The following is an 11142-nucleotide window of genomic DNA, read 5'->3' as shown; positions in this document are numbered from 1 at the left end:
GTGCCTGTAATCCAAGCTACTTGGGAGGCTGAGGCAGGAGAATTGCTTGAACCCAGGAGGCGGAGGTTGCACTGAGCAGAGATCGTGCCATTGCACTCTAGCCTGGGTGACAAGAGCAAAACTCCATCTCTCTTTCTCTCTCTCTCTCTCTCTCTCTCTCTATATATATATATATACACACACACACACACACACACACACATGTATATAAAACTACTGTATAATCCAAGAATTCTGCTGTTGGGTATATATCCAAACTAATTAAAATAAATATATTGTAGAGATATCTGCCCTTCCATGTTTATTGTAGCTTTATTCACAACAGGAAAATATGGAAACAACCTAAATGTTTATTGACTGATGAATGGAAAAAGAAAATGTGGTATATACATGTGATGCAATAATATTCAGCCTTAAAAAAAGAATGTTTTGCTATCTATAAAAAAACCTGGAGGGAATTATGCTAAATGGAAAAAGCCACAGGCTGAAGAGATGGGGAATTGAGGATTTGTTCAATGAGTATAAAGATTCAATTATTCAAGATGAATGCATTCTAGAGATCTTCTGTACAACATAGTGCCTACATTTAACATTGTGCACTTTAAAATGTTACTAAGAGGGAAGATCTCATGTAGCGTTCTTGCCACATGGACACAGACACAAACACACACATACATGCATGAACACACATATATGCACACACACACACACAATCATAAGGACATGGGGAAATTTTTGGAGATACCGGATAGGTTTTTTTCCTTGATTTTGGTGATAGCTTCACAAGTCTATGTATATGTCCAAACTCATCAAATTGTATACATTAATTATGTACAGTTTTGTTCTATATCATCTGTATTAGTCTGTTTTCATGCTGCTATAAAGAACTATCTGATACTGGGTATTTATGAATTAAAAATTTTTAACTGATTCATGGTTCCACGGGCTTAACAGGAAGCATGACTAGGAAGCCTCAGGAAACTTACAATCATGGTGGAAGGCAAAGGAGAAGCAAGCACATATTACCATAGTGGAGGAGAAGAGAGAGAGCAAGCAAGTGGGGAACTGCCACACACTTTTAAACCATCAGATATCGTGAAAACTCACTCACTATCATGAGAACAGCATGGAGGAAATCCACTCCCACAATCTAATCTCCTCCCTTCAGGTCCCTCCCCTGACACATGGGGATTACAATTTAACATGAGATTTGGATGGGGACACAGAGCAAATCATATCATCCCACTCCTTGCCCTTCACAAATCTCATGCCCTTCTCACATTTCAAAACCAATTATGCCTTCCCAACAGTCCCCCAAAGTCTTAACTCATTCCAGCATCAACTGAAAAGTCCAAGTCCCAAGTCTCATTTGAGATAAGGAAAGTCCTTTCCGCCTATGATTCTGTAAAATCAAAAACAAGTTAATTACTTCCAAGATACAATAGGGATACAGGCATTAGGTAAATATTCCCATTCCAAATGTGAGAAATTGGCCAAAACAAAGGGGCTACAGGATCCATGCAAGTCCGAAACCCAGCAGGGCAGTCATTAAGTCTTAAAGCTCCAAAACAATCTCCTTTGACTCCAGGTCTCATATCCAGGAATGTTGATGCAACAGTGTGGGGAGGTGAGGTCCCAAGGTCTTGGGCAGCCACCAGAGGGGCTAGGACTACAGGTATGAGTCACCACACTGGGCCTACCTAAAGATTAATAATCAGTCTATGCCCTAAGCAATCCAAGCCATAAGCAGTGTCTGAAGATTAGGTAAAGGTGCAATGTGCCTGCAGATGGACCCTAAGTCCATTTCTGCTACTTCAAAAGTTATTGCAGTGAGCTTCAGTTCTAGCCAGTGCTTTCCACACAAACCTGCAAATATGTCTTTTTTCTGAACTTTAGGTCTATGGAGAAAAGATGGAAAGGCCCAAAATGACTGCTGAACATGATATATAATGACAGCTGACACTTAAAGACTCTGTTAGCCCCTGGTATTAGGAAATCCAGGTGAAGTAAAGGCCCTGATTATGCTAAGGGTTGCAAGGATGTCCAATAATATTTGAATTTCAAATAAGCAACAAATAAGTTTAACATAACTGTGTTATAAATATTGCATGGAACCCACTTTCACTAGAAAAATATATCTTTAACTGAAATTCAAATTTAACTAGGTATCTTGTATTTTTATTTGTTAATTCTGGTAACCAATATATCTTACATGAACTCTTGCAAAAGTATCCAAAACGCATTTCTGATCACATGTTTCAAGGGCTGCTTCTTGCTTAAGAAAAGACCTCTGGTTGTCCTGGAATTTGAGGTGCTTGTAGGTCTGCTGTCAGCTCAACTTTGCATCTTCTTTCTCCAGGATGCCCCTCCCACACCATTTTTAGTCACGCAAAATCTCTTGTACTTTTGAGCAGGTCATATGTTTCTATGTTTCTCCATCTTCTTGAAGACTGTCTTCTCACTTAAGTGGCCATTGCTCACTTTTCTCTTTGTAGAAACTGTCTTCAAAATCTAGGTCAAATATCATACATCCATGATTCCTTGGCTGGCTCTCCAAAGGTCAAATAGTAATTTTTTAAAAATTAATAAACTCTGTCTTCTTGTCTATGAACAGAAATGCATCATCAGTGCTGAGTCAGAAGGACTAAAAGATTTAAAATTTCAGAAGCCCTGGGACATCTGAGAATGGGAAGGCCAGAAGAGTACCCATCAAAAGTTAGGGAGGCTGACCTGAGGGCCTCAGACTGAAAACACCAAGGCAGTTGGTTCTCATGAGTTCTCTGGGGATGGGGACTGTGAGAATCCCCACAACTGGCGGGAGCTCCTACCAGCTCACTCAAGCTACAGCCTCAGGCACATGGCCCTCAGAGCCATGCTGGCCAGCCACACAGCCCTGCATATTGTTCCCGAGAATGACTGCTCTTTTCACACCTGGGGCAGTGCCTCTCATTGGTCCACTCAAATGTGGAACTGCGGGTAGAAGGGATATTGGGCAATGCAGTTCCCAACTTGTTTTTGGCATACAGAAAGGGTCGTGGCAGGGCCGGTCTACAGAATGCAATTTAGCACATCACCTTTGCTGCAAAGACATCATCTCGACTTTTGTAATTTTATTAACTGGATTTGTAGACTTACCTTGGATGGGGATGGCATCTTACATATTCTTTGATTTGAAATTCCCAGCATAGTGCTTAGCAAATCTTCCATAAATGAACAAATAAATCAAACTTAAAAGTATAGCAGAAGACCTAGAGTCTATCCTCAGCTCCACATATTATCCTTGTTATTTTGCCAAAATCACTAATTACAAGCCTTCATATTTGCATCATTAAAACTATATAAACATCTCCATCCCACACACGCATACTTTTTTAAAATTAACAGTTGTGAGTGATATCACTCTGTAAGTGATAGAGATAGTTCTGTAGGCTGAAACAGCTGTTTAGAAAAATAAGATCTCTTTTAAAAAAGATGTTAAAAATTTTAATTATACCACATTTAAGCAGCAGAAGGGGGATTTATTTTGCCCTCTGTGTTATAGTTTCCTTTTGTATGATGTTACAGCCATTTCTTAGTAAATAAATGAATTAATTCAAAATTATTGCTTTAAAATTATGATTTATTGCTGCCATAGACAATTATAAAAGCCATGTACCCATGCTTCAAAGAGTAAACACAAGAGGAGTTTTCTCCTACTGTGACAATATGCCACATTTGGAAAAATCAAGATGAACAACTTAATAAACCTTTGAAAACTGTTGCCATCACTTTTGGTCACCGTCACTGTACAGGATTATTTGCAGGGCTTCTGAGGTACACTACTTACTTTCCTCTGCTTTCATGCCATCAGTTACCTTAGTTTGCCTTCATTTACTGAGTAAGGTAAAATGCTGTCATAAATGTTTCTCATGATCTATGTTATACGCCACTGGTATAGTTGGCAGAGCACTACCTCACAAGCGAGGTGGCCTGGGTATTAACATCATTATTGGCTCAAAGAAGATGCTTTACCTTCCTTCCAGTTCTTAGCTGCTTCTTCATCTTGAAAATAACTTCATTCAGATAATAAGGATTCTAATATTCTGTTCTGCTCAAACTTTTTATTAATATATAAATTATAACTTTATATATTTTGTACCACTTGATAGAAAGATATAAAATGTGTTTTAATAGGGCCTGGAAAATCACAATTACTGTTATTTCATAATTTAGATTAATTGCAGAATCAGATTTCCCAGCAATAAACTAGTAGTTGAAAGTGAATGAGGAAGTAACTTCATGGAAATGATGAAATAAGAAGCCCCATCAATTGATTTCTCCATGGAAACAATCTTGAAGCTGACAAGAAACTGACCATATCAGCTTTTTCAAAATTCTCAGATCTCATGGAAACCTCACAATACCAAGGGAGTGTTTAGTGAAGAAAGAGGCTTCAAAGTCTCATTAAGATATAGTTATGTCCGTTTTGTTTACCTATCTAACTTTCCCTAATCCCTAGGCTCATGGCAGCGCCCCTCAGTCTGGAGTGGCTTTGCGGGAAGCATCTGATTAAAGAATTTAAGACATATAGTAGCTATTTATAGAGCTCTGGAGCATGGGATCATAGATGAGGCAAGCAACAGAGATTACCACAAGCCTGGGAAGAAGGAGGCTGAGAAGGAAGCTTCTTTGGGGAAACATACTTTGAAGGGTTTCCAGATGTAACAGGAAACATGAAGTATACTATTTATGCTCAGGACTGGTCATACACTCAGAAAAAATCTAAGAGTACCCTAGTATTGTAAGTCTAATATTGGGCTTCATGTAAACAGAAAGTGAAGGCTAAGGCAGAGTCACACATGGCTTGACCTAAACGATTACCTCAGCTCAGAGCCTGTCTTCAAAGATTGGGAGACTTTTATTTTCTTTTAGACTCCAAGCATTTCATCAGCTCTCTCTCAGGTAACTGGCTAACTGATGAGATAATAGAATAGAAACTTTGGTGGCAATATATGAGAAGAAATATAATATTTGCAAAAGTAGTCTGGAAAAGTCACTGAACAAATAGATTACTGCAAACCTCAACAATACACAATAGCAAATTCTGAAGTGGAGGAAAAACTAATTTCTAGTATTACTACATTCAAAGTGCCAAATTTCAACCAAAAATTATAAGACATATAAAAAAATTGGAGGCTGGACATGGTGGCTCATGCCTGTAATCCCAGCACTTTGGGAGACTGAGGCAGGTGGATCACTTGAGGTAAGTAGTTCAAGATCAGCCTGGCCAACATGGTGAAACCCCACCTCTACTAAAAATACAATAATTAGCCAGGTGTGGTGGCACACTCCTGTAGTACCAGCTACTCAGGAGGCTGAGGCAGGAGAATCACTTGAACCCAGGAGGCAGAGGTTGAAGTGAGTCGAGATTGTGCCACTGCACTCCAACCTGGGCAACAGAGCGAGACTCCATCTCAAAAAAATTAAAATTAAAATTAAAATTATGGCTCATTCACAAGAAAAAAAAAGAAAAGAAATTTACAGAAACTGTATCCAAGGAAACTCAGGCATTTAACTTACTAGACACTTTAAATCAACCATCTGAAATACGTGCAAACACTAAGAAAAAACAATAAAGAACTGAAGAAAACCAGGAGAATAATATAAAAACAAGTTAAGGATATCAATAAAGATATGGTATAAAAACAAACAAAATTGAAATTTGGATACTAAAAAGTATAATGACTGAAATGAAAAATTCACTAGAAGGGTTCAACAGCAGATTTGAGTAGACAGAAGAAATAATCAGTAAACTTAAAAATAGGACAACAGAGATAACTCACTGTGAAAAGAGGAAGCAAAGCAAGCAAGTCTCTGTAGGATAATTCATTGGTTCTTTCGGTCTCAGGCCACCATTTTGTAACTTGCTCTTTTATACACTGCCTTCATGACTTGAAAGAATTAATGCATCTTCAAAATTCTGCTCTGTACCTAACAGCAGAGTCTGAAAACATAAGAATTATAGCATGCTTCCTCTTTTTGTCTCTCTAAAGCCCTTCTATGAAGTAAATACATCAAATCTTTTCCATCAAAGTTGAAATGGCTTGCCATGGGTCTAGATAAGACTAGAAACTGGACTACCCAAATTTCTATTATAACCTCAAAATCTATGTATTGCTTTAGACCTATCCACAGCAGCTTTGTGTTCAGAAGTAGAAACAACTTTGTCAAAGTGTTCTAGCAAGTAAGATTGTTTTAAATAGAAAAGAATGTATTCTAATACATCATGATAAAGTGATTAAAAATTTACATTTTAGTATATTTCTGCCGAATTTGACTCTCTATGATTAAACTGTCTTTCTTATACAGCTTTGGAAATTTTACAAAATATAAGATTGTCATTCCAGTTCTTTACAGAAAAAAAGTTTGATGGGTAATTTCCATGCTCTTCTTTATTATCAGAAAGACATGATAATTATTATCATTGCTTCTTTTAGCAACTTTAATAATAAGACAAATATTTTCAGTATTTAGTATGAGCTACTTACTGTACCAATTCCAGGCAGGCATGGTTTTCTGTAATTCTAGTGGGAACATAGGGAGGAAAGTTAACTGAATTTATATATGAGGAAATTAAAGTGAATAACCTAAGAAATTAGCTCAAGTATACACAGCCAGAAAAATGACTGGTCCAAAATGTGAAATTAGACCACCAAATCCCTAGGTCATGTTCTTTCTGCTAGGCTTAATAACTGCCAAAATGCAAGCCCTTAGTTTGCAGTCTTTAATGCAGATTTTCTTTGCTATATTTAAACCTTATAGACGTTACTGACATCAGATGAAATTCTGTCTTCTCCCTGGGCAGAGAAACACTTTTAAGATATTCCCTAAATAATAGATGAGCACAAGGCTAGATGCACAGCACTCAGACAGAAAGAGGAGACAAAAAACATTGCGGGCCAACTCTGTAATTGCACCTAAGTCATCTCATCAACTCCTCACAGCACATGACACTACAGCTGAGGAGACTAGGCTAGAGTTCCCCCAGAGCTTACTAAAACCTCTAAGTTCATGCCTGTGTGTCCTCTTGCATGTGTGTGGCTTGGGGACTAAGGTGTCCAGGGCAGGTGGGACAAAGCAGGAGGAATCACTTTTGATTCTAATCTTTTTCTACTATGCTTTTTTAATTTGCTATGATGAACAAATCAGAATTACCTTTAGAAAACAATGCATTTTGGCTGGGCGCGGTGGCTCAAGCCTGTAATCCCAGCACATTGGGAGGCCGAGACGGGCGGATCATGAGGTCAGGAGATCGAGACCATCCTGGCTCACACGGTGAAACCCCATCTCTACTAAAAAAATACAAAAAAAGCTAGCCGGGCGAGGTGGCGGGCACCTGTAGTCCCAGCTACTCGGGAGGCTGAGGCAGGAGAACGGCGTAAACCAGAATGCGGAGCTTGCAGTGAGCTGAGATCCGGCCACTGCTCTCCAGCCTGGGCAACAGAGCAAGACTCCGTCTCAAAAAAAAAAAAAAAGAAAAAGAAAAAGAAAAGAAAGTAATGCATTTTCTATTCTACTTCATTTCAAATTGATTAGTAAAGAGGAAGACCAGTGGTCACGTGATCTCTTTGAAGGGTCAAAAGAACTGAACTGAACACAAATAAGTAGCACAGTTATTTCAACCATTTCTCAAACACACTGGGCAAGGTTTGGGGTCTTTCATTCTAGTGTTTATTAATTGGTCATTAAAACAACAGAAAATACAAATGAATTAAACCAAATATCTCAAACAAGCTCATGGAGAAAAGTTCTGTGTCATTGTATTAAAACCTCACATTTAGTTTTTTGATACAAGTTTTAAGAAGCAAGGAAATATTTAGAGAGAAATTTAACATGTTTAACAACAATTTGTGGAAACGTAGCAATATCAAAAACTTAACTTAGCACTAGAAATTTGTAATTATTTTCCTGACCATTAATTTCCACACTAACAACAGATAGTAAAAGTAAAAGACAGATACTCACCAGCAAGCAGCTCAAGGTAGAATGGGAAGGGATGCACCAGAAATGGTGAATAATAATAGGAGAGAATTTTTAGATAAGTGAAGTAAATTGTGCCTCTTTCAACCTTCTCAAACTTTGTTGTGTTTTTAATGAAATTCTAAGTATCAACCCTTCAATCATATTTCCATATAGTAATGTAACAAATGTTTTTAAAATTTACGAAGCTTCTTCCCAAACTGCATTTCCAATTAGTAATTAAAATCAAATTATTTTATCTCTTAATACTTTATCTTCGACATGACTTAAAATTAAATATGAAAAATAAAAGCATACAAATCTTATTTTTAAAAAGGAAAAATATTCTATAGATATTGAATATTTTCAATAGAAAAAGATCTTTACATTTAAAAATATAAGAAATCACAACAGATAATAATTCTATACTTTAATATAAAACTTAAAAAGTAATATATAAACTTTCAGTTTCTAGTCTAATAAGAAAGGAGCTTAGAAGCCACCACTCATACCCACACAACTAGAACAAAGCTGAACAAACTGAAAATCAATAATGTTTTTTAGATCCATCAGATAATAGAGGCCATAGGGCACACTGCCTGAAAAACTGGAGAGGCAGGTACCAAGAATCACAGCCTGCTGGGGCAGAGGCTCACAGCTGAGCTAATACTTGAACTGCAGTTAGCAAATACTGGCGACCCAAAGTGGAACAGCTTGAAAGTTAAAAACACCAGGGGACCGAATATTAGAGGAATCCACACACTTTCTTGCGTTTTACCTCCGGGAGCCCCAACCAGGTTCTCAGAATTATTACAGAAAAATTCCCTCAAGCTTCCAGCAGAGGGGAGGAAAAGTAACCATTTTGAAATATGCTCAAAGAATTATTTTTTCCTTAACAAAGTCCAGCCCACAAGCAAACTATTTCACTCAAGACCAACAACTGACTTCGGTCTTACTAGCCTTACAAACATGGGGGAATAAAAATATCCAACTCAACCCCTGCTAACTTTTGACTTGGGGAAACGATAATACCAAAATCTAGTCATTTCTAGCCTTCTTTTCTTACCTAAATGGAGGTGGGAGGGAACTAGGAAGTTCTAAAGGTCACAGCCTAGAGGCAGCTCTCGCTAAGAGACTAAGATTAAATGATGGTATTACAGGAGACATTCCCCTCACCACCTCCACATCAGTTAGCCTTTTGTATAATAACAGGGAATTACAGATAAAATGACCACAAGGTTCGGCCGGGTAATCCCAGCACTTTGGGAGGCCGAGGCGGGCGGATCACGAGGTCGCAAGATCGAGACCATTCTGGCTAGCACGGTGAAACCCCGTTTCTACTAAAAATAGTAAAAAAAAAAATTAGCTGGGCGCGGTGGCGGGCACCTGTAGTCCCAGCCACTTGGGAGGTTGAGGCAGGAGAATGGCATGAACCCGGGAGGTGGAGCTTGCAGTGAGCCGAGATTGCCCCACTGCACTCCAGCCCAGGAGACAGAGCGAGACTCTGTCTCTAAAAAAAAAAAAAAAAAAAAATGACCACAAGGTTCAAACCCTATATGAGGAGGATTCTCCAAGACAACGGAAAAGATAATCCAAAATACTAGAGAAAATGTTAGCTTCTGGCACCTAGAGCAAGAGAAAACGGTATACACACCTACAATTGAGCCGGATAAATGTAAACCTCACATTAAAGGCCTATTTATTTCAGTTCCTTTTACCTGATACATTAGGTCTGGCTCTCAAAATAAAGTTACAAGGCATGAAAAAGGCAAAAAACAAATTAAAAAGCAAAACAAACTAAGTAAAAACAAAACAAAACAAAAAATAAAAACAAAAAACCTTAAAGACATAAAATATCAGAATCAGACTCAGATACACCAGGGATTATAAAACTATCAGTACAGGAATGTAAGTTAACCATGATGAAAATATGCTAAGGATGCTATTGGAAAAGTGATCAACAAGCAATAACAGATGGAAAAAGTAAGCAGAGAGATGGAAACTGTAAGAAAAAATAAAAAAGAAAGGCTAGAGATTGAAAAAAAAAGAAAAAAAAGTAACGTAGACATGAAGAGAGCCTTTGATGGGATCATCAGTAGATGGGACACAACTGGAGAAAAAAATAGTGAGCTTGAAACATGTCAATAGACACTTCTCAAACTGAATAAGCAAAAGAAAGAAAGACAAAAAGAAAGAAACAATAAGAAAACAGAGAACAGACTATCCAATAACCGCTGGAAAAGTACAGAAGGTGTAATAGATCCGTAATGGGAATAGCAAAAGAAGAAAGAGAAAAAGAAACAGAAAAAATTAGTAGAATTAATAATGACTTCAGTAATGAAGAATTTTCCAAAATTAATGACAGATACCAAACTACGCTTCTAGGAAGCTCAAGGAAAACCAAGCAGGACAAAGCCTTTTTTTTTTTTTTTTAAAAAAAAAAAAAAAAAAGCATCTAAGCATGTCATATTCAAACTTCAGAAAAATCAAAGAGAAAGAGAAAATTTTGAAAGAAGCCACAGATGGGGAAATGCCTTACCCAGAGAGCAATAAGGAAATGTATTATGTTAGAATTCTTTTTGGAAATCATGTGAGCAGAAAGAGGAGTGGAGTGAAATATTTACATTATTGAAAAAAAGACACCCACTTGAAATTCCATATCCAGTAAAATTATCCTTTAGAGATGAAGAAATAAAGATGTTTTCAGAAAAAAATTGACAGAATTTGTCACCAGGAGGCCTGCCTTTCATGATACGTTAAAATAATGTCTTCAGAGGAGGAAAATGATACAGGTAAGAAACTTGTATCTACATTAATAAAGAAAGAGCATTTTTTTAAAAATCAAGAAAGGGCCTTGTGTGGTGGCTCATGCCTATAATCTCAGCACTTTGGGAGGCCAAGGCAGGCAGACTGGTTTGAGCTCAGGAGTTTAAGACCAGCGTGGGCAACACGGCAAAACCTTGTCTCTACAAAAATACAAAAATTACCTTGGCATTGGTGACTCGTGCCTGTAGTCTCAGCTGCTCCGGAGGCTGAGGCTGGAGAATCACTTGAGCCTGGGAAAGCAGATGTTACAATGAGCCAAGATTGTGCCACTGCACTGCAGCCTGGGCAATAGAGTAAGACTCTATCTCAAAAAAAAAA

General features: G+C 37.7%; 1 long non-coding RNA gene across 1 annotated transcript; it reads right to left on the bottom strand.

Annotated features, from left to right (window-relative positions):
- Positions 1 to 458: 458 nt before the first annotated feature.
- LOC119620631 (uncharacterized) lies at positions 459 to 10762 on the bottom strand. The gene is made up of 3 exons (XR_005237169.2): positions 10646 to 10762; positions 5823 to 5983; positions 459 to 2604 (listed from the first exon to the last, which is right to left on the bottom strand). It is a non-coding gene; the product is annotated as an uncharacterized lncRNA (long non-coding RNA).
- Between the last annotated feature and the right edge of the window lie 380 nt (positions 10763 to 11142).

This window comes from Chlorocebus sabaeus, chromosome 21 (genome assembly GCF_047675955.1).
Source record: "Chlorocebus sabaeus isolate Y175 chromosome 21, mChlSab1.0.hap1, whole genome shotgun sequence".
In the NCBI taxonomy this organism is placed as follows: Eukaryota; Metazoa; Chordata; class Mammalia; order Primates; family Cercopithecidae; genus Chlorocebus; species Chlorocebus sabaeus.
Note: the sequence above shows the minus strand (reverse complement) of the source record. Positions and strands in the feature narration are given on the sequence as shown.